The following is a 15,872-nucleotide window of genomic DNA, read 5'->3' as shown; positions in this document are numbered from 1 at the left end:
CGAAGGCCTTCACAGGCCTCCCTTACAGCCTCTTCAGGCAGTGCACGCGTGCCGCCGCCCGTGGCCCGGGACAACCCCCCGCGTCATGGTCGCCAGAGAACCGGGCCCAACTCCCAGTGCGCGGGGGCCAGCGACAAGCGTGAGCCTAGGCGCCTAAGGGGTGGAGGCGCGGGGCGACGCTGCGCTCCGACCCAGGCGCGTTCTTTTCCCTCGACCGCCCCCATCCGCGCGCCAGGAGCTCCGCGGGCAAAGGAACCGCGGCCCGCGAAAGGGCGGGAAGCCACCAGGCGGTCGGCACCTGCACCCGGGGTCGCCCGTCCTGCCCCGCCCCCTTTCGCCCCCACCAAGCCCGGTCCCCGTCTCACGCCTTTCTCTTCCGCTCCCTCCCTTTGCCCCGGGCCGCAGTCCGGCTCCGCCCAGCTCGCGCGGCCGCCCGGCCGGCTGTGACGTCATCAGACCCCGCCCCCTTACTATAAATACTGGCGTCGCCGGCGCCGCCTTCCCACACTCCGGCTTTTAGCTCGGCTGCGGTGTTTCCTTTTTTTTCTCTCCTTCTCTGCCTCTTCTCATCCTTTCTCGTTCTTCGGCTCTGCAGTGTGACGAGGCCGAATTCTCTCCCCACCCAGTCCTCGCCATTCTTCTTTTACCCGCGTTGTTCTATTTCTCCCTTCGGCCGCCGCCGCCACTGCTGCACAGCTGGTGTCGGTGCCGCGCTTTTTCCCCCACGTCGTCCCCGCAGCCTATGGCCCAGGCCGCCTTGGGTATTTCTGCTCAAGGTAACCACATCCCTCTTTAAAAATTCCGCCGAAAAAGAGAAGACGCTTTACCCGACTCTTTGGGCCGTTATCTCACGTGAGTACCGACCTGAGGGGCGCGGGGGCGCGGGGCCGGCCTCGGGGAGCTGCCGGGTACCTGCCGGCTGGGCCCCGCCGCCCGGCCGGCGGCCCCGCAGCGCCCCGCGGCCGGCTGCCTCGAACATGGCGGACGGCGGTGTGTGTGGCGGCGGTCGGTCCCTCCGCGGCGGCGGCGCGGCGGGCTGGGGTGGCGGGCGCGCTTCGGGGCCCTCAGGCGGCCGCCTGCCGCCCGACCGAGCTGGGGCCGCCGCGGTTAAAGCGAGGGGGCGTGTGCGTGTGGGGGCGCTCGCGGGGGTCTCCGCCGGGGGTCGGCGTCGTCTCCGGGCGGCGTGCGGCCCCCACCCCTCTCCCGTGGTGCATTGCTGTTTCCGGGGAGGGGGCCGGGCCGCAGTCCTGAGGGGCCCTGGTCTCGCAACCCCGGCCGGGAGCCCGGTCGCGCGGTCGCCTCCGGTATCCCCGCAGGCGGCGCGAAGGGCTGCTACGGCTGGGGCCTTATGAATGGAGTGGGGCGGGCCTGGCGGCGGCCTCCTATGACAGCTGCCGGAGGAGGACGGGTTCTTAGGGGTGCGGGGAGTGCGGCCCCCCTCTGGTGGAGGAAAGTTGACGCCACTCCGGGGCCCGGAGGCAGGGAAGCCCCGGTGTCAGGTAGCGGGGGAGAGGCCTTTGGCCCCTTCTGGAAGCCTCGCGGCTGCTGCTCCGCCCCCTGCGGCGCTCCTGATTGGGCCAAGTCGCCTTCACTCACCTTAGTCACCTCTTGGAGCCTGAGGATTAGTCACCATGGCTTGGTTTTCCCGTCCGCGCCACGATTCCCCGGCAGTGAGAAGGAGAACGGTAGGCTTGGGTGGCTTATCAAGTACTATTTTGACTGCCAGCCGGAATGATGGTGACGTGTTTTAATTCTGGCCCAAAATATTTCTTGAGCGTGTATGTTTCTTGGGCTACACTGCTGGCTCGGAAACCTGAGGTCGGTTACACAGTTTACACCCACGATGTTCAGATTATCTGGGTTTCTTAGTGGCACCTTGGATCTGCTAAGATGTTTTCTGTTCCGTGGTGTTTCCACCTTTAAGCCCCCAGATTGGGTGGGAACCTGAGGACTCTTTAAGGGACAGAGAGAAGTGCTCTGTGATGGGGAGGAGTTGATGGAACGAACCTGGCAGAAATACAGCCAGTGATTGTCGGGCAGACCCTAATCTTTCATTCCTTTTACAAATGTGAGAGTGTAGGTGCTGGGCGTGGAAGACAAAGAAGCCCTGAGGAGTTTACATTTAGTAGGAAAGATAGGCTCCTAAGGATTAAATATGAGATAGTAGGTGCAGTAATCAAGTAATCAGTGTCTTCTTTTTTGCCACTTAGGTTTAATTTATACGTTTTCTTTCGAACATAGAGAGAAGGCAAAAGAATTGTACTTTCTGCTAGACGCATTTAACAGCATTTTATTTGCCATCCTGCTGTCTTTTTCATCAACTCATCTCATTTTTCCGTGTATTTCAGAGTTGGAGATAACAATACGCCACCTCTCTAACTTTAGTTCATAAGCACATATCGTAGTTTAATAAAAAAAAAACCGTAAAATGCACAGATTTAAGTTTATCATTTTATGAGTTTTGACCCAAAAAAATAGAGTTGTGTGATCCAAACCTGTCAATATAATCGAACTTTGCCATCACCCCAGAAACTTTTGTGCCTTCAAATGCTGCACACCGTCCTTTCCAGAGGCAACCAGGATTCTGATTTTTTTTTTTTTAACCGTAGATTGGTTTTGTCTGCTCTAGAACTTCCATGTAAATGGAATTAAACTGTTAAGCATTATTTTGTGTAAAAGGCTTTAACACAGCAGGGGTTTTTTAAAGATTTTATTTATTGACAGACAGAGATCACAAGTAAGCAGAGAGGCAGGCAGAAAGAGGGGAAGCAGGCTCTCTGTTGAGGAGAGAGCCTGATATGGGGCTCAATCCCAGGACCCTGAGATCATGACCTGAGCCGAAGGCAGAGACTTTAATCCACTGAGCCACTTAGGCGCCCCTCAGCAGGTTTTTTATATTCATCCATGGTACATAAATCAGTAGGTTGTTACTTTTATTTCTCAGTGGTAGTCCATTATATGAATACTTTGCCTGATCTTATAAAATAAACTGTTTTGGAACAATTTTAGATTTCTAGAAAAGTTGCACAGGTAGTACAGAGCTGTGTACTTCTCTCACCGAGTTCACATTATTAATTAGCATCTTACTGTGGTACATCTGTGAAAACTAAAGGAGACTTTGATGAATTCCTGTTAATTAAACTGCAAATTTTATTTGAATTTCATCAGTTTTTAATGTCCTTTTTCTGTTTCAGGATAATCCATGGTACCACATTATGTTCAGTTGTCATGTCTTCCCCAGTTCTGATCTGTATGACTGTTTCTTAACCTTGTTTGTCCTGTCCTTGACAGCCTAGAGAAGTATTGGCCAGATACCCAGTAGAATGCCCCCCTCTTTGGCTTGTCCAATATTTTTCTCATAATTAGGTTGGGTTTTGGGGGGTTTGGAAAGAATACCAAGTGGCAACTTTAAAAGACATTGGTAAAGGCAACTGCTATTTGTCATTCAGAGAAATACTGATAATTTGGGGCCACTAGGCTTTGGGATAATTATTATAAAGGTGTTGGGAGGGTTTTGGATTTTGTATGTGTTGGAGGGGGTTAGTAACCTACTGCTGACTAGTCAAGACTAGTTCTCCATGTGCTTGCTTATCCAGAAGTAATAAGAGACATTTTCTTCAGTTAAAGAACTAGATTGCTGATTACACGTTCCATTCTAAATGAGAATAATTATTCTTTTTCCTATACCTCCTTTTCTCCACATTTTCATTTAATTTCTCTTTGGTTTAATTGTACAAATATTCTATTTATTCTCTATGTAGATAGCCCTCTTACCCTGTGTACCCCTTTTATTTTACTAAAATGTGCCTTTCACATTTTGGGGCCTTCATTTCCTTAGTATCTTTTTGTTAGATGGGAATGTTTTAGAGATCATGCTGAAGAACATTTTTGAATGTCTGAAGTTTAATATCCTTAACATCATACATCACTGCTCTTGGGTTGCATTAAGCAAAATCGCTGTGTGGATGCTTGGGGGAGGGATGGAGATGAGTGTCTCACCCAGGATACTTACCCTATTCCTTAGGATACTTGAGAATAAACTCTGTCTCTGTCTCCAGCATGGGTCAGCTTTTAATTTATTTCTAAAATTATCTTGGTGTGCGAAGAATCAAAAATCTTTGTTTTGTCAGGAATATATTATTTGGAATCTAATGTAAGGTTGTAACCCCTGTTACATGTTGGTATGGGTTCTTGACTCATCTGTGTGTGTGAGCAGATTCTCTTAGTAGGCTGAAAGAACCACAGGATGCAACTATCCTGGTGGAGATGAGAGATGCTTTATTTTAAAAATATTTATTTTTTTGAGATGTTTTAGAGATGTCTAGAGTACTTCTGAAATTTCTCTGATCCTTAACATGCTAATTTCTAGTTTCATTTTCTGGTTTCCTCCTTATCACCCTTTCTAGCAAATGCTGTCAGGATATATTGCTTTAAAGTAGCAACCACCTGATTATGATTAGAAGTACAGACTATAGCAGTTTAGAGGTGAGAAAGTCCAACTAAGGAAACTGTAGTAGGAAATAACCATTGCTAAAACTTAACATTTTGTAACATACTAAGCACTTTAAACATTCGTATGTTCTAGTGATTGTAGACTTAAGTCTAGGTAGGTTAAGGTATAAGGAAGAGAGGTGTCTACTTCTAGTTAGTTGTCTTATGTACAAAGCAGCTATCAAGTGTTATTTCACATACATGATGTATCCAGCTAAGTCACAGATCTTTTTGGTATGTAGTAAGATTTTATACTTTAAAAAAATTTGGAATTTGGAGAGTAAGAAATGTTCTGAGTAGATCCAAATTATAGATCATGCCAGAACATTGTACATCAGGTTAATAAGGGTACTTGGAAATTTTCAATTCTAGGCCACTTAGAAATTTGGGTTTTTGGAGGATAAATAAAAGTGACAATGAAATTAGATGAAGGCTGTAAACTTGAGTAGGTAGATATACCAAGTTGGTAAGTGGATCATGACATCTGGCTTTGTGAATTTTGTACTATAGGAGTCTGGAAATTTTTACTATAGGGAAAAGTGCTTTGGTAAACCCTTTGAAAACATCATTTGTGCAATGTGATTAGTGAAATGCTCTTCTAAAACATACTTATTCCTACAGTTAATTTTTAAGTCAATTTAATCTGCTGAAGCACAACCTTTTTCTTTTTTAATTAGGACTATTTACTACTGCTTCTATTTCATTCTTTAGGGCGAACTTTCTGACCAAGTATACAACTACCCAGAGGGCCTAGGAGAAGTGCTGTATAGAGAGCAGTTCGACTTCAACGCTGAGCCACCTTGGGAACCTAGCTGATGATAGGGGGGTTCCATCTCCTAACTTGTCCATGTAAGTATTTTCACATCTAAGCTCTAGGGGTCTTGTAAGATTGAAGTAAAGGAGAGTTCTTGTTGCTCAGTTTTTTTCAAAACTTGAAAGTGTACTTATCACTTAAAGTGAAGTAACTTTTAAAGATCTTTTTTAAATCTTCTAAAAATAAAGGCTTGACAATTACAGGGTATACTGATTCAATTTTGTATGCATTGTTTACCAGTGATTGGATCACTTATTTTGAGTACGTAACAAGTATTACTATACTTAAGTACATACCACAAGCCCAAGTTTTAGGAAATCCAGGTTTTAATAGAAGTTGGAGAGATTTTGTATTCTTGTTTGTTTTTAATTTAAGGTGTAGGCAGTGGTTTGTTCTATCATTCAACTGTTAACTTGGTAAATTTTTAAGTATTTAGGCTTAATTGAAAAAGAGAGATATTTAAATAGAGCAAAAGATTCTGTTCTTCATACCACTCACTGAAGCTATGTGCCCCCACAGCATGGGATATAAGAGGTGAATCTTGTTTTATAAGTTTGAGCATCTTGCCAGGTATAATGTGATTACCTGAGTTTATAATTGTTTTATAAAATGACTTTATGTAATACTCAGCTTGTGGGGAAAAATTGGTTGTTTTTAGAGGACTTACTGAGAGATGATAAATGTATGTCTCCCAGCATGTCACTTTCTGAACAGATTTTCTTGGATAAATTTGGACTCTACTTAAAACTTCGTGCAAAATATAATACTACAGAAAAATGTTCTTTTAATTTGTGCTGCTAGATTTGTAGAGTTTTTTAAATTTATTATAGGTTTCTTACTATTGACATTTAGGTTTTAAGGTTTGTTTCTAGGTTGTCCGGAGACTTGGAGGAAATAATTGAAGTTTTCAGTAAGCTTTAGGGTATCAATTTAGTGTTTCTATAGTTTGATGTTAAATAGATTCTATCAAATAAAAATGTTCTAAGTTAAATTAGACCTTCTCAACACATTTGCAAAGCTAAAGAGAGGGGGAAATAAACAGTTTAAATAGTAGGATTTCTTGAAAGTTCTACTGACAGAAACCTGACTGGAGGATTTCTCATACTGGCTTTCTCCTAGCTATGTGATTTTGAGCAAACTGCTTATTTTTTAAATTATAGCTATAACTAGAACAGTTCCTTTAGCCCTAAACTGATAACAATGATTTTTCATTTTTGAGTGTATTAAGCACCCCTTGTTAATGTAATGTGGGTTTTGAGATTATAGCATCATCTGTAACAAATGCAGAATCTCCACCCTACCCAAACCAGACTCAAGCTGTGTGTTAACCAGGTGGCTTGCATGCATGGTAGAGAGAAGCGCTGTTATTGCCATCTCAGTACCAAGTCAGTTATCTCTTAATTGTTGTTAGTCATCTGTTCTATTTCCAGAATATCTAATATTTCACCCTTATTGGCTTGGAGATTTAACTTTTCTGGGATGGGGTCTAGTTGGCATCTAATAGGCAGGCATTTAATTGAATTTTCTTTAATGTAAATATAATGTATTAATATTTTTAACGATGTTTCCTCTTAAGCTTGTTTCTGTGAACTGATACAAGGTTAATAAATGATTCTGCCAAATCTAGGAAAGTAGTTTTAATTTAAAATAATTAATGTAGTATTGGGAAAGTCCATAGTTGACTCCTTTTGGGGGTGGATCAACACAGGTAGAATATACTAAAGATATTTATTCTGCAGTTTCTGGCAGCCAGAGTAACTGATTATGTCTAGGTACAATGTATACTATTGAACAAAACTGTACTAGAAGCTTTGCTATAAAGTTGCAGGTCCATAATTCTTCATGTATCTAATTCTGAAGTCTAAAAGCTACTTGAAAATTTTTTTTAGAGCCTTCTAGAAGCAACCTAAACTGCTTTGGGAACAAAACCTTGAGCTGAGCTGGTGCTGTTTTTATCTTATTCCATTTATTGCTGATATTCCTAAATTTTGTTGTAGAAATACTGTGATTAGAGGTTGTTAGCTTGGCCTCTTGGAGAATGTGTGTGTGTGTGTGTGTGTGTGTATACATGCATACTATAATACCATTCTAAAATCTGAGAAATTTTAAATTCAGAAAAGATGTGACTCCAAAGGTTCTTGACTAGAATTAGTAGAAATGGCGAGAGAAAGTTCGACATTCCAGAAATGCCCTTAGATAGAAGCTATTAGACATTAAAATCCTGGGGAGCAATAGTACTGTTTGGAAAACCAGAAGTCATTAAAAGGGCTTAACAAATGGGCTTTTGTGGAGAATAACTTGGCATTGCAAAGCATATAGCTATGTGAACTCTTTGAACAGTGTAATACTCCACTAGTTCTATACAAATGGTCTAAGCTCTAGAATTTCCCTTCAAAGTTAGGTTTAATGCCTTTAAAAAGTTCTTTAGGGTTTATGCTGGTGTTTTTTTTTTTTTTTTTTCCTGTGGGGTGATTCTCAAGTTATTTTAGCTGTCACTGTTTTATAATTAATAAAATAGCCTAATGTAAAAATTTTAAATAGTCCTTTCCAGAAAACTAAATTCTCTTTTTTAAAGAGTTTATTTATTTAACAGAGAGAGTGCGTGCATGCACACAAGCAGGAGGAACAGCAGGCAGAGCAGGCAGAGGGAGAAGCCCAATGCAAGATTTGATCCCAGAACTCTAGGATCATGACTTGAGCTGAAGGCAGCCGCTTAACTGACTGAGCCACCCAGGCATACCAGAAAACTAAATTCTCTTTTAACCAACTACTTTTATTAGCAGACCTGGTAATGAAGTCAGATTGAATTAATCATTACCACATACTTTTAAAAAGTTGTATCTAAATCTAGAAATAGGTTTCAGTTAATTGAGTGCTTTAAATGGGCTCTTAAAATTTGTCAAAAATATTTTACATGGTTTTCAGTAGTTGACCATGTTCAAATAGAAACTTCATGAGAATCCTCAGCATTTTAAATACTCCTTTTTTATCTCCTGATTGGTGATGTTTACATATGCCTTAATAAGATCTACCGTAACCAGATTGGAATTATTTTAACTAAGGGAAAAATGTTCTGTATGAATTTACTAGTATTGTTTTCTCATGTTTTGCTGTTGTCAGTAAAGTTGGGTTTTTTATTTACTATAGAGAACATTTAGTTTGGGTAATTTACAGATTCTGTGATGCAAACAGATTCAACAGAACATTCATTAATGGTTGTTGGTACTCTTTGACAAAACAAAACAAAGCAAAAATCTGAATAAAACTGCTATCCTTAAAATACACAATTTTTAAAGTATGTGTATCCCCTGGCATACATAAGATAGTACTTGATGGTTCCTCACTGCTGGTGTAAATTAGCAGGAAAGTATTCTGTATAAGCACAATGTGAAGATATGTTAATGAATAAAACAGTGTTTGGGGAATGTGGCTTTTTTTCTTTAGGCAAATTTTGGATCTTTTCTGTGAGGGCCAAAAAGACTGGCCCTCTATACTGATCAGTATAGATCAGTTTTTAAAGGGGATAAATGGTTCTTGCATTTATTACAAAAGACAGTTGAGCCAGGAGGATTAATAAAGGCTACCAATTATTGTGTTCCATTATGCTCCCTTTACATAGTCTTTTTTCAGTATTTTTTTTTTTTTAAGATTTTATTTATTTATTTGAGAGAGAGAGACAATGAGAGAGAGCATGAACGAGGAGAAGGTTAGAGGGAGAAGCAGACTCCCCATGGAGCTGGGAGCCCAATGCGGGACTCGATCCCGGGACTCCCGGATCATGACCTGAGCCGAAGGCAGTCGTCCAACCAACTGAGCCACCCAGGCATCCCTTATTTCAGTGTTTTTGAGACTTCCCCTCTCCCCCTGAAATTTTGAGACAATTCCAGTTAGGAGTGAATAAGGCATTTGTACCTTGTAAACTATAAAATCTAGGTAAATAGGCTATTTTGTGCTGGCCATTGTTCAGAGAACCCTAAGGAGGCTATTGCAGGGGAGGTGCTTAGGAAACCAGTATTTTTTTGTCCTTCACCTCCATTCCAGGGTCATCCTTGCACGCTTAAGCAGTTTGTCACAAGCTAACTGAAGCAAAGATTTAGCCTTCCTTTCCTCTATTCCACTGAGTAATGTGAGGAACGTTATGGCATGAATAGAAAATATTTGTGTAGCATACTGAGCTACAAGGATTAGACTGATGTTCAGCCTGTCTGGGCCACCATAAGGTCTTAAATGCCTGTAACTACTTGACTTGAAGAAGGACCCAAATAATAAATAACAAATTATTTTAAATTATTGAGTAAATAATAAAATAACAAATTATTTTCAAATGCTCCTCTCTGAACTTTTTGCCTTTTCTTCATTATCTTACATAAACACATTTTAAATCTCTCTTCTGAACTTGCTGTGGAGTTTGTTACTTTTTGTGCCCCTACAGTTTAACTTTGTAAACTTGTGAATTGATCTTTGTTACCTTGAACAAAGTTATTTGGAGGTGGGGTGGTTTTAATCTGTGATGTGTGTGGACCTGATCCTTAGAAGTTTAAAATTTCTTATGAAAATAGCATCCTCTAGCACTGCTCTGTTTAGTACAATAGCCACTAGCCAGGTGGTTATTTAAATTTTAAAAGTTAAAACTAAATAAAATTTAAAATTCAGTTCTCAGTTGCATGAGCCACATTGTGAGTGCTTGGGAGCTATATGTGGCTAATGCTGCTGTTTTGGGTAATGATAAAATTTCAGTTACCACAGAAAATTCTTGGACAGTGTTTCTCTAAGGTAGTGTTACTGTGAACATGAATACCTGTAATCTTAAAACATAAATTAGTAAGAATCATAAGAAATAGATGTTCTCTTATATTTAATAAAAAAACTTTAACTTGTAATGGCTTTTCAGTTTTATATTTTAGCTGATTTTTTTTTTTTTCCGAATTTGTTGAATTCTTTACCATGCTGTTAGGATAGAATTCCCTACTATGATTTATTTGCTTATGCAGACATTATTAGGTTTGTGTTGAATACATGCCTCTTCTTTTCATCTATTTCTTGCTTTTTGCTGCAAGGATCCTCTGATGCCAGTTTATAAAGAGCTCCTAAATAAGTGTTGTATCTTCTTATTTAGGTTCAACATGGTCAGCTGGTCAACATGGTGTTCTGTTGGGCATGACCAAAAAGTAGGAAGGGGTCTTAGTATGTTCAACATGGACACTGTTAAAAAAAAAAAAATCCCTAAATAATTCTCCAAATGAGGTATTTGCTATCCTAAATTCATGAAGAGCTCCCACAAGTAAAAAGCACAAAAAAGACCTAAAAAAGGAAAAATGAGCAAGAGTTGAAGAACGTTTTTTCACTAAAAACCTAGCAGTCTTATGTAGCCCTAGACCAGTGCTACCTAAGCTGCCACTCAGCAAGCTAGTCTCTTGTACCACAGTGTAAAGTTGTGTACTGCTTGATTCTTAACTTCTGGATCAGCTAGTTTCAAGGCCATAGTTTGAATAGCATTGTCTCTTAGGTACATAAAAAAATAGAAATTATGTCATAAATAATAAGTAATGTGGGAAATAACCCATAGACCCAGATCAGGTAAATAAATGGTATATCTACACAAAATACTACACAGCAGCGAAAATTGATGGACTCTGGTCATATCTGTCTGCCCTATAAAGCTGAACAAAAGAAGTCAGTTGTGGTAGAAAAATAACAGATGCTATTTTTAGTTCAGAACCAGTAAAGCCAAGGTTTAGGGGCATATATAACAATAAAATTATTAAAGCACAAGGAAATGATGATTAGAAAAGCATGAACATGCTTAGGGGACATGCAACCACTGCCACCTGGGAAAGATGTATAGGCTTATAAGGTATTCTATTTCTTAACCTTGTATTTGCTGTAGTCATTACATTGCACATGAGTTTTATATATAATCTTGGAGAAGTGACAGTAAGATCTGCCCTATAAGGTAATCAAAATAGTAATTAAATGCATTTGTTTAAAGAGTTATTCCCTATACTACATCAATAAAGCTCAGAAAGCTTAAGATTAATACAGCTATATGTTTCCTGTTCATGTTGTATTACAGTAGGTTTCTTTAATGATACTGCATCTTTTTTTTTTTTTTTTAAGATTTATTTATTTATTTGACAGAGAGAGATCACAAGTAGGCAGAGAGGCAGGCAGAGAGAGAGAGGAGGAAGCAGGCTCCCTGCTGAGCAGAGAGCCCGATGCGGGACTCGATCCCAGGACCCTGAGATCATGACCTGAGCCGAAGGCAGCGGCTTAACCCACTGAGCCACCCAGGCGCATCTTAATTACCAAGATGGATTTAAATATTTTTACTTGTGTGAGGTACACACACTTATTGAAGAAAAAATTAGCCTTCACATCAAATAGTCAAGACACATTTTTTAAAGGGAGCTTAATCTTTCAATTCCACTTGTAGAAGTATATGGGTATTAAAATCCTATGTTTTTGTTTTCTCATTAAGTTGTATTTTTAGAATATTGAGATATGTCATGGGTCAGCTTTTACTTAGGCACTTGAAACTTAACCTGTTGGGCTCATTTCTTTTGCCCCCCCCCCCTTAATGTGTCTCCTATTCTTGCTCTTTTAAAATAATTCTTCAGCAGTAACCTTTAATAATCTTCCTCTAGGGTTAGTCAGGGTTTTGTTTTGTTTTTTTCTTTCTTTTTTTTTTAACCTCATCACCTGAAAAGTAACTTTTTAAGGATGTTAATTGCCGTTACCGGCTTTCCACTTACTGTTGATTGAAGCAGGCTCCGAGTACCCAGTATAGATTATTGTGGTCATCTATCATTTACTTTCAGTCCAGTATGGCAAAAATCCACGTGGTCTTAACGGTCCTCACAATTTGTTGGAAGTTTGTACCATCTCCATTAGGTAGCTTCCTGTCACTGTTTCTGGTAGTTCGAACCTTCTCCAGGCCTGGCATCTATAATGCCAAAGTCCTCTTTGAGACTCCTCTTCTAATGTTCTTTTGCCCAAAGGCATTCTATGTGGTAAGTAACATGTCTCTCAGAATTAGAATGCAGAGGTGACTTCGACAGCATTATATCTATTGTTAAAGCTGCGAGCTGAGTCCTCAAATTATATATTAAAAAACAACAAAAAAATGCTTTTAGTCTTTACAGTAGTGGTTATAATTTCAAAATATCTCAAGTTCTCATTCTTTAATGAGTAAACGTCCTTTTAAAAAAGTGGTTGATATATTAAGGTTGGGTTTCCTGCTTACATGTATCTGAAACAGTACTCTCAACCTTTCAGCTCTCCCTGTTCTACTTCCAGGGAGGTCTTCACTTCAGAAATCCAAGACTCATATTCATCCAGCTTGGTGTCAAGTGGGCTGTTGCTGCCAGAATTATCTTGTGATTATTTGAGAGATGTATCAGTTTCTTCTGAAGTACAATCAACTATAGAAGCCTTTGTAGCAGGTGTGTAACAAGGCAAGTGCCCAGCTGCTGCAGCCACTACTCTTGGAGCTACGCTCTCAGTGAACATGAGGACTCAGCGGCCTCATGGAAGGCTCCAGGAAGCAGTGTGCAGTTCTTTGAAGCCTTTTGTTTCTTTGGCAGCTCTTCATTTTAAAAAGAAAAAAAAATGTGTTATCAGAAAGCACCAATATGAAGGCGTAAATAAGGAATGTTAAACGTTTTTTTTCTCCCCAGCTACAGTATCTAAGAGGAAATTACTTACAAAAGTAGTATTGTGATTACAGCAATTATATTAGCGTGAAAGAAGCTGAGCTTGCTTTCACCATACATGGGTAAGGTGTTTGGTTGTGAACATGGCTTGAAGGCTTATAAGTAGAGAATACTTCCTAGTGTCTGTTGATAAAAAATAAACTTCATAGGTTTTATGAAAAATGAATTTGCTCTATTTGGAAATCCAAGATTTACACAGAGTAGATATTTCTGAAGTTCAATGTAAACAGTTCAGTGTCTAGCAGCTGACCACATAATGTGTCCTAATGTGTTGGAGCCAGTAAATCAGTCTCATTTCCGATTTATAAGCCATAAAAAAGGGTGCAGTGTCTTTTGGAAATGAACACTCAGGACTGGAGGATTGACTGAACTTTGGCATTACCTGGGTTTGAGGGTATCCTTAATGGTGAGGTGTCTGGAAATTCCCTGTGGGATTTAAAATTGAGGTGGATTAACTTGGCAGATCTGATATATAAACTGCTCACCCACAACACATATGCACTTATATCATTCTGGTTCTGTAGGACATGCTGTATATGTCCTAGATTTTTGGTTTAACATGAAGTAACTTTAAATGCCTTTTGGAAAACTAGCAAAACACTTTAGTGCTTTGAGGCAGAAATGTGGAACATAAACCTTTTTGAGATAGTGGAGCTTTAAAATATTTTTTGCTAACCTGTTAAGAAAGGTAGGCAACGACTATGAACTATTTTTAGGACTCTTTCCTTCAGTGAGATTGGGGTAAATACAGGGGATAGGAAAGAACCAGCCTTCCCTTAACCACCTACTTCAGTCTTTGTAGTTGTTAGAAATCTTGGGCTTCCAAGTGACATTCATTTGAACAAAGGGTTTGTTAGCTCAGAATGTGTTAGACAATTTCTCACCTGGAGGTCTTTATGTTTTGCATATGCTTTAGAGGTAATAGTTTTTCCTGAGGATGACTTTTAGTTTTTAACAGTAACTGACAGTTGAGCTTTGCATTTATATGTGGGTCACTTTTGTATCCTGTTTTGGGGCTCCTTAAGAATGTGAACAATGAAAAAGATAAAAAGAATGTGAACAATGGACCATCTTTGAAGGAGTTCTCTGTCACAAGCCAATCCTAAGCTTAAGAACTCCTCATTCTTAAGGAGTTGTGACACCTTTGTCCACCTGTTTGTGAGCACCTATTCTGAGTTGGGAATTAACTCGAGCATGAAAAAACTCTCAGGGACCATCCACGGTAAAGGGAGTTAGAGCTCGCTTACATCCACTGTCTGTGTATAGGCTTTGTTAGTGCTGGTTTAACAATTTTATTGCAGTGCTCAGTAAAAGTAAGGAAATCAAATAATGTTACACACACTACATCTGTTTTTGTGGTTTGGGTGTGTTAGTCCCTTCATTCTTTTTGTTAAGTACTGCCAATATAGTAATTGAATTTTATTTTTCCATCAGAGTCCTTTTGTAAGTTAAGAAGGGATTGGTGAACTAACACTATGGTTACGTTTGAAGTGAGAGTTACATTTCAGTGATAATACAACGATTTCACAACCATTCCTCACTTAGAGCAGGATGCGCTTTTTAATAATTTTATTCATGTCATTCATTATTTGTCACCTGTTTTAGTTCTGGGTTATATTTTAAAATTATTTCACCTCTTCAGAAGTTTGATCTATGGTGACAAGAGCTCAGTGATTAGCTAAAGTAGATTTGGGGATTCACAGCAAAAGGAACATAGGGAACTCAAGTTCATAGAAGTGGTTATGGAGGTGTATACATTTGTTAATATGGGTGTACATTGTTTCATGTAAATAGACAGTTGATAAAATGGGTTAAAAGAAGTAATTTCAGAGATTTTACTTATTTGTCAGAGAGAGAGAGCACAAAGCAGGAAAAGCAGGCTCCCTGCTAAACAAGGAGCCCGATGTGGGACTTGAACTGGGGGCCCTGGGTTCATGATCTGAGCCAAAGGCAGACGCCTAACCTACTGAGCCACCCAGGTGTCCCTGGAAAAAAGAATTTCACTTATGGGGTTTACCTGAGAATTAGACAAAAGATGCAGAAGGAACAACAAAGTTAAAAATCTAGAAAATAATTATAAAGGCTAAAAGGATATGGGTAGGTGTAATAGGATATTTTCATACCGTATGTGAATTTAGTTTATTTATTATTAGAACCATGGGGATTTATATATCTGAGAAATGGTTACTTGATTATGGAAATACGATAAAGCTCTATCAGACTGAGAGTTACTGTTGGGTTTCTTAAAAAAGGAAACCTCTTTTCTAAGGGTGGGGGTGCTTGGCAGACATTTTTTTCCCCTTTTATTTATTTATTTTTAAAGATTTTTAAATTTATTTATAACTGAGAGAGATAGCTTGAAGAGTGAACAGAAGCACAGGGGAGCTAGAGAGGGAGAAGCAGGCTCCTCGCTGAGCAGGGAGCTTGACACAGGGCTTGATCCCAGGATGCTGGGATCATGACCCGAGCCAGAGGCAGATGCTTAATGACTGAGCAACGCAGGCACCCCAGATTTTTTTCGTTTTAAACATAATTTGATCATCAGCATCTTTAGAGCTAATTGTTCTGTGCCTCAGTGTCTTCACTCTAAAATGGTGGTAATACCGTTATTATGGTTTTAAGCATTGAGAAAATTAATATGTATTAAGTACTTAAAACAGTGCCTGGCACGTTGTCCTAAATGCTTGCTGTTAAGAATGTAAACATTCAGCAGATAAGACTTGATGGAAGGGGTCTGATGTTTGTAAGTACTGAGAATCCTTACAATAGAGGAGAATCACCCTTTCTGTAAGGACTGCAGCTATGGGAAATTGAGGTACATATCTTTGTGACTTTAAACTAGACTTTTTGGCAGC

The 15,872-nt window shown here is 40.0% G+C and overlaps 1 protein-coding gene across 4 annotated transcripts in view; it reads left to right on the top strand.

The window, feature by feature from the left end:
• The first annotated feature begins 489 nt into the window (after positions 1-489).
• The window catches only part of AZIN1 (antizyme inhibitor 1), a 31,091-nt gene continuing 15,708 nt past the window's right edge, over positions 490-15,872 (top strand). Inside the window, exons 1-3 of one of the 4 annotated variants that reach the window (XM_059394961.1) lie at positions 491-852; positions 5,203-5,340; positions 12,602-12,747. The gene's annotated coding sequence lies outside the window, so the exon portion shown is untranslated. Of the gene's footprint in view, positions 853-5,202; positions 5,341-12,580; positions 12,748-15,872 lie in introns of all 4 variants that reach the window. The other 3 variants (XM_059394962.1, XM_059394963.1, XM_059394960.1) reach the window with 3 other exon arrangements.

Source organism: Mustela nigripes, chromosome 3, assembly GCF_022355385.1.
Source record: "Mustela nigripes isolate SB6536 chromosome 3, MUSNIG.SB6536, whole genome shotgun sequence".
Taxonomy (NCBI): domain Eukaryota; kingdom Metazoa; phylum Chordata; class Mammalia; order Carnivora; family Mustelidae; genus Mustela; species Mustela nigripes.
The sequence above is the reverse complement of the archived record's forward strand: the minus strand, read 5'-3'. Positions and strand labels throughout refer to the sequence as shown.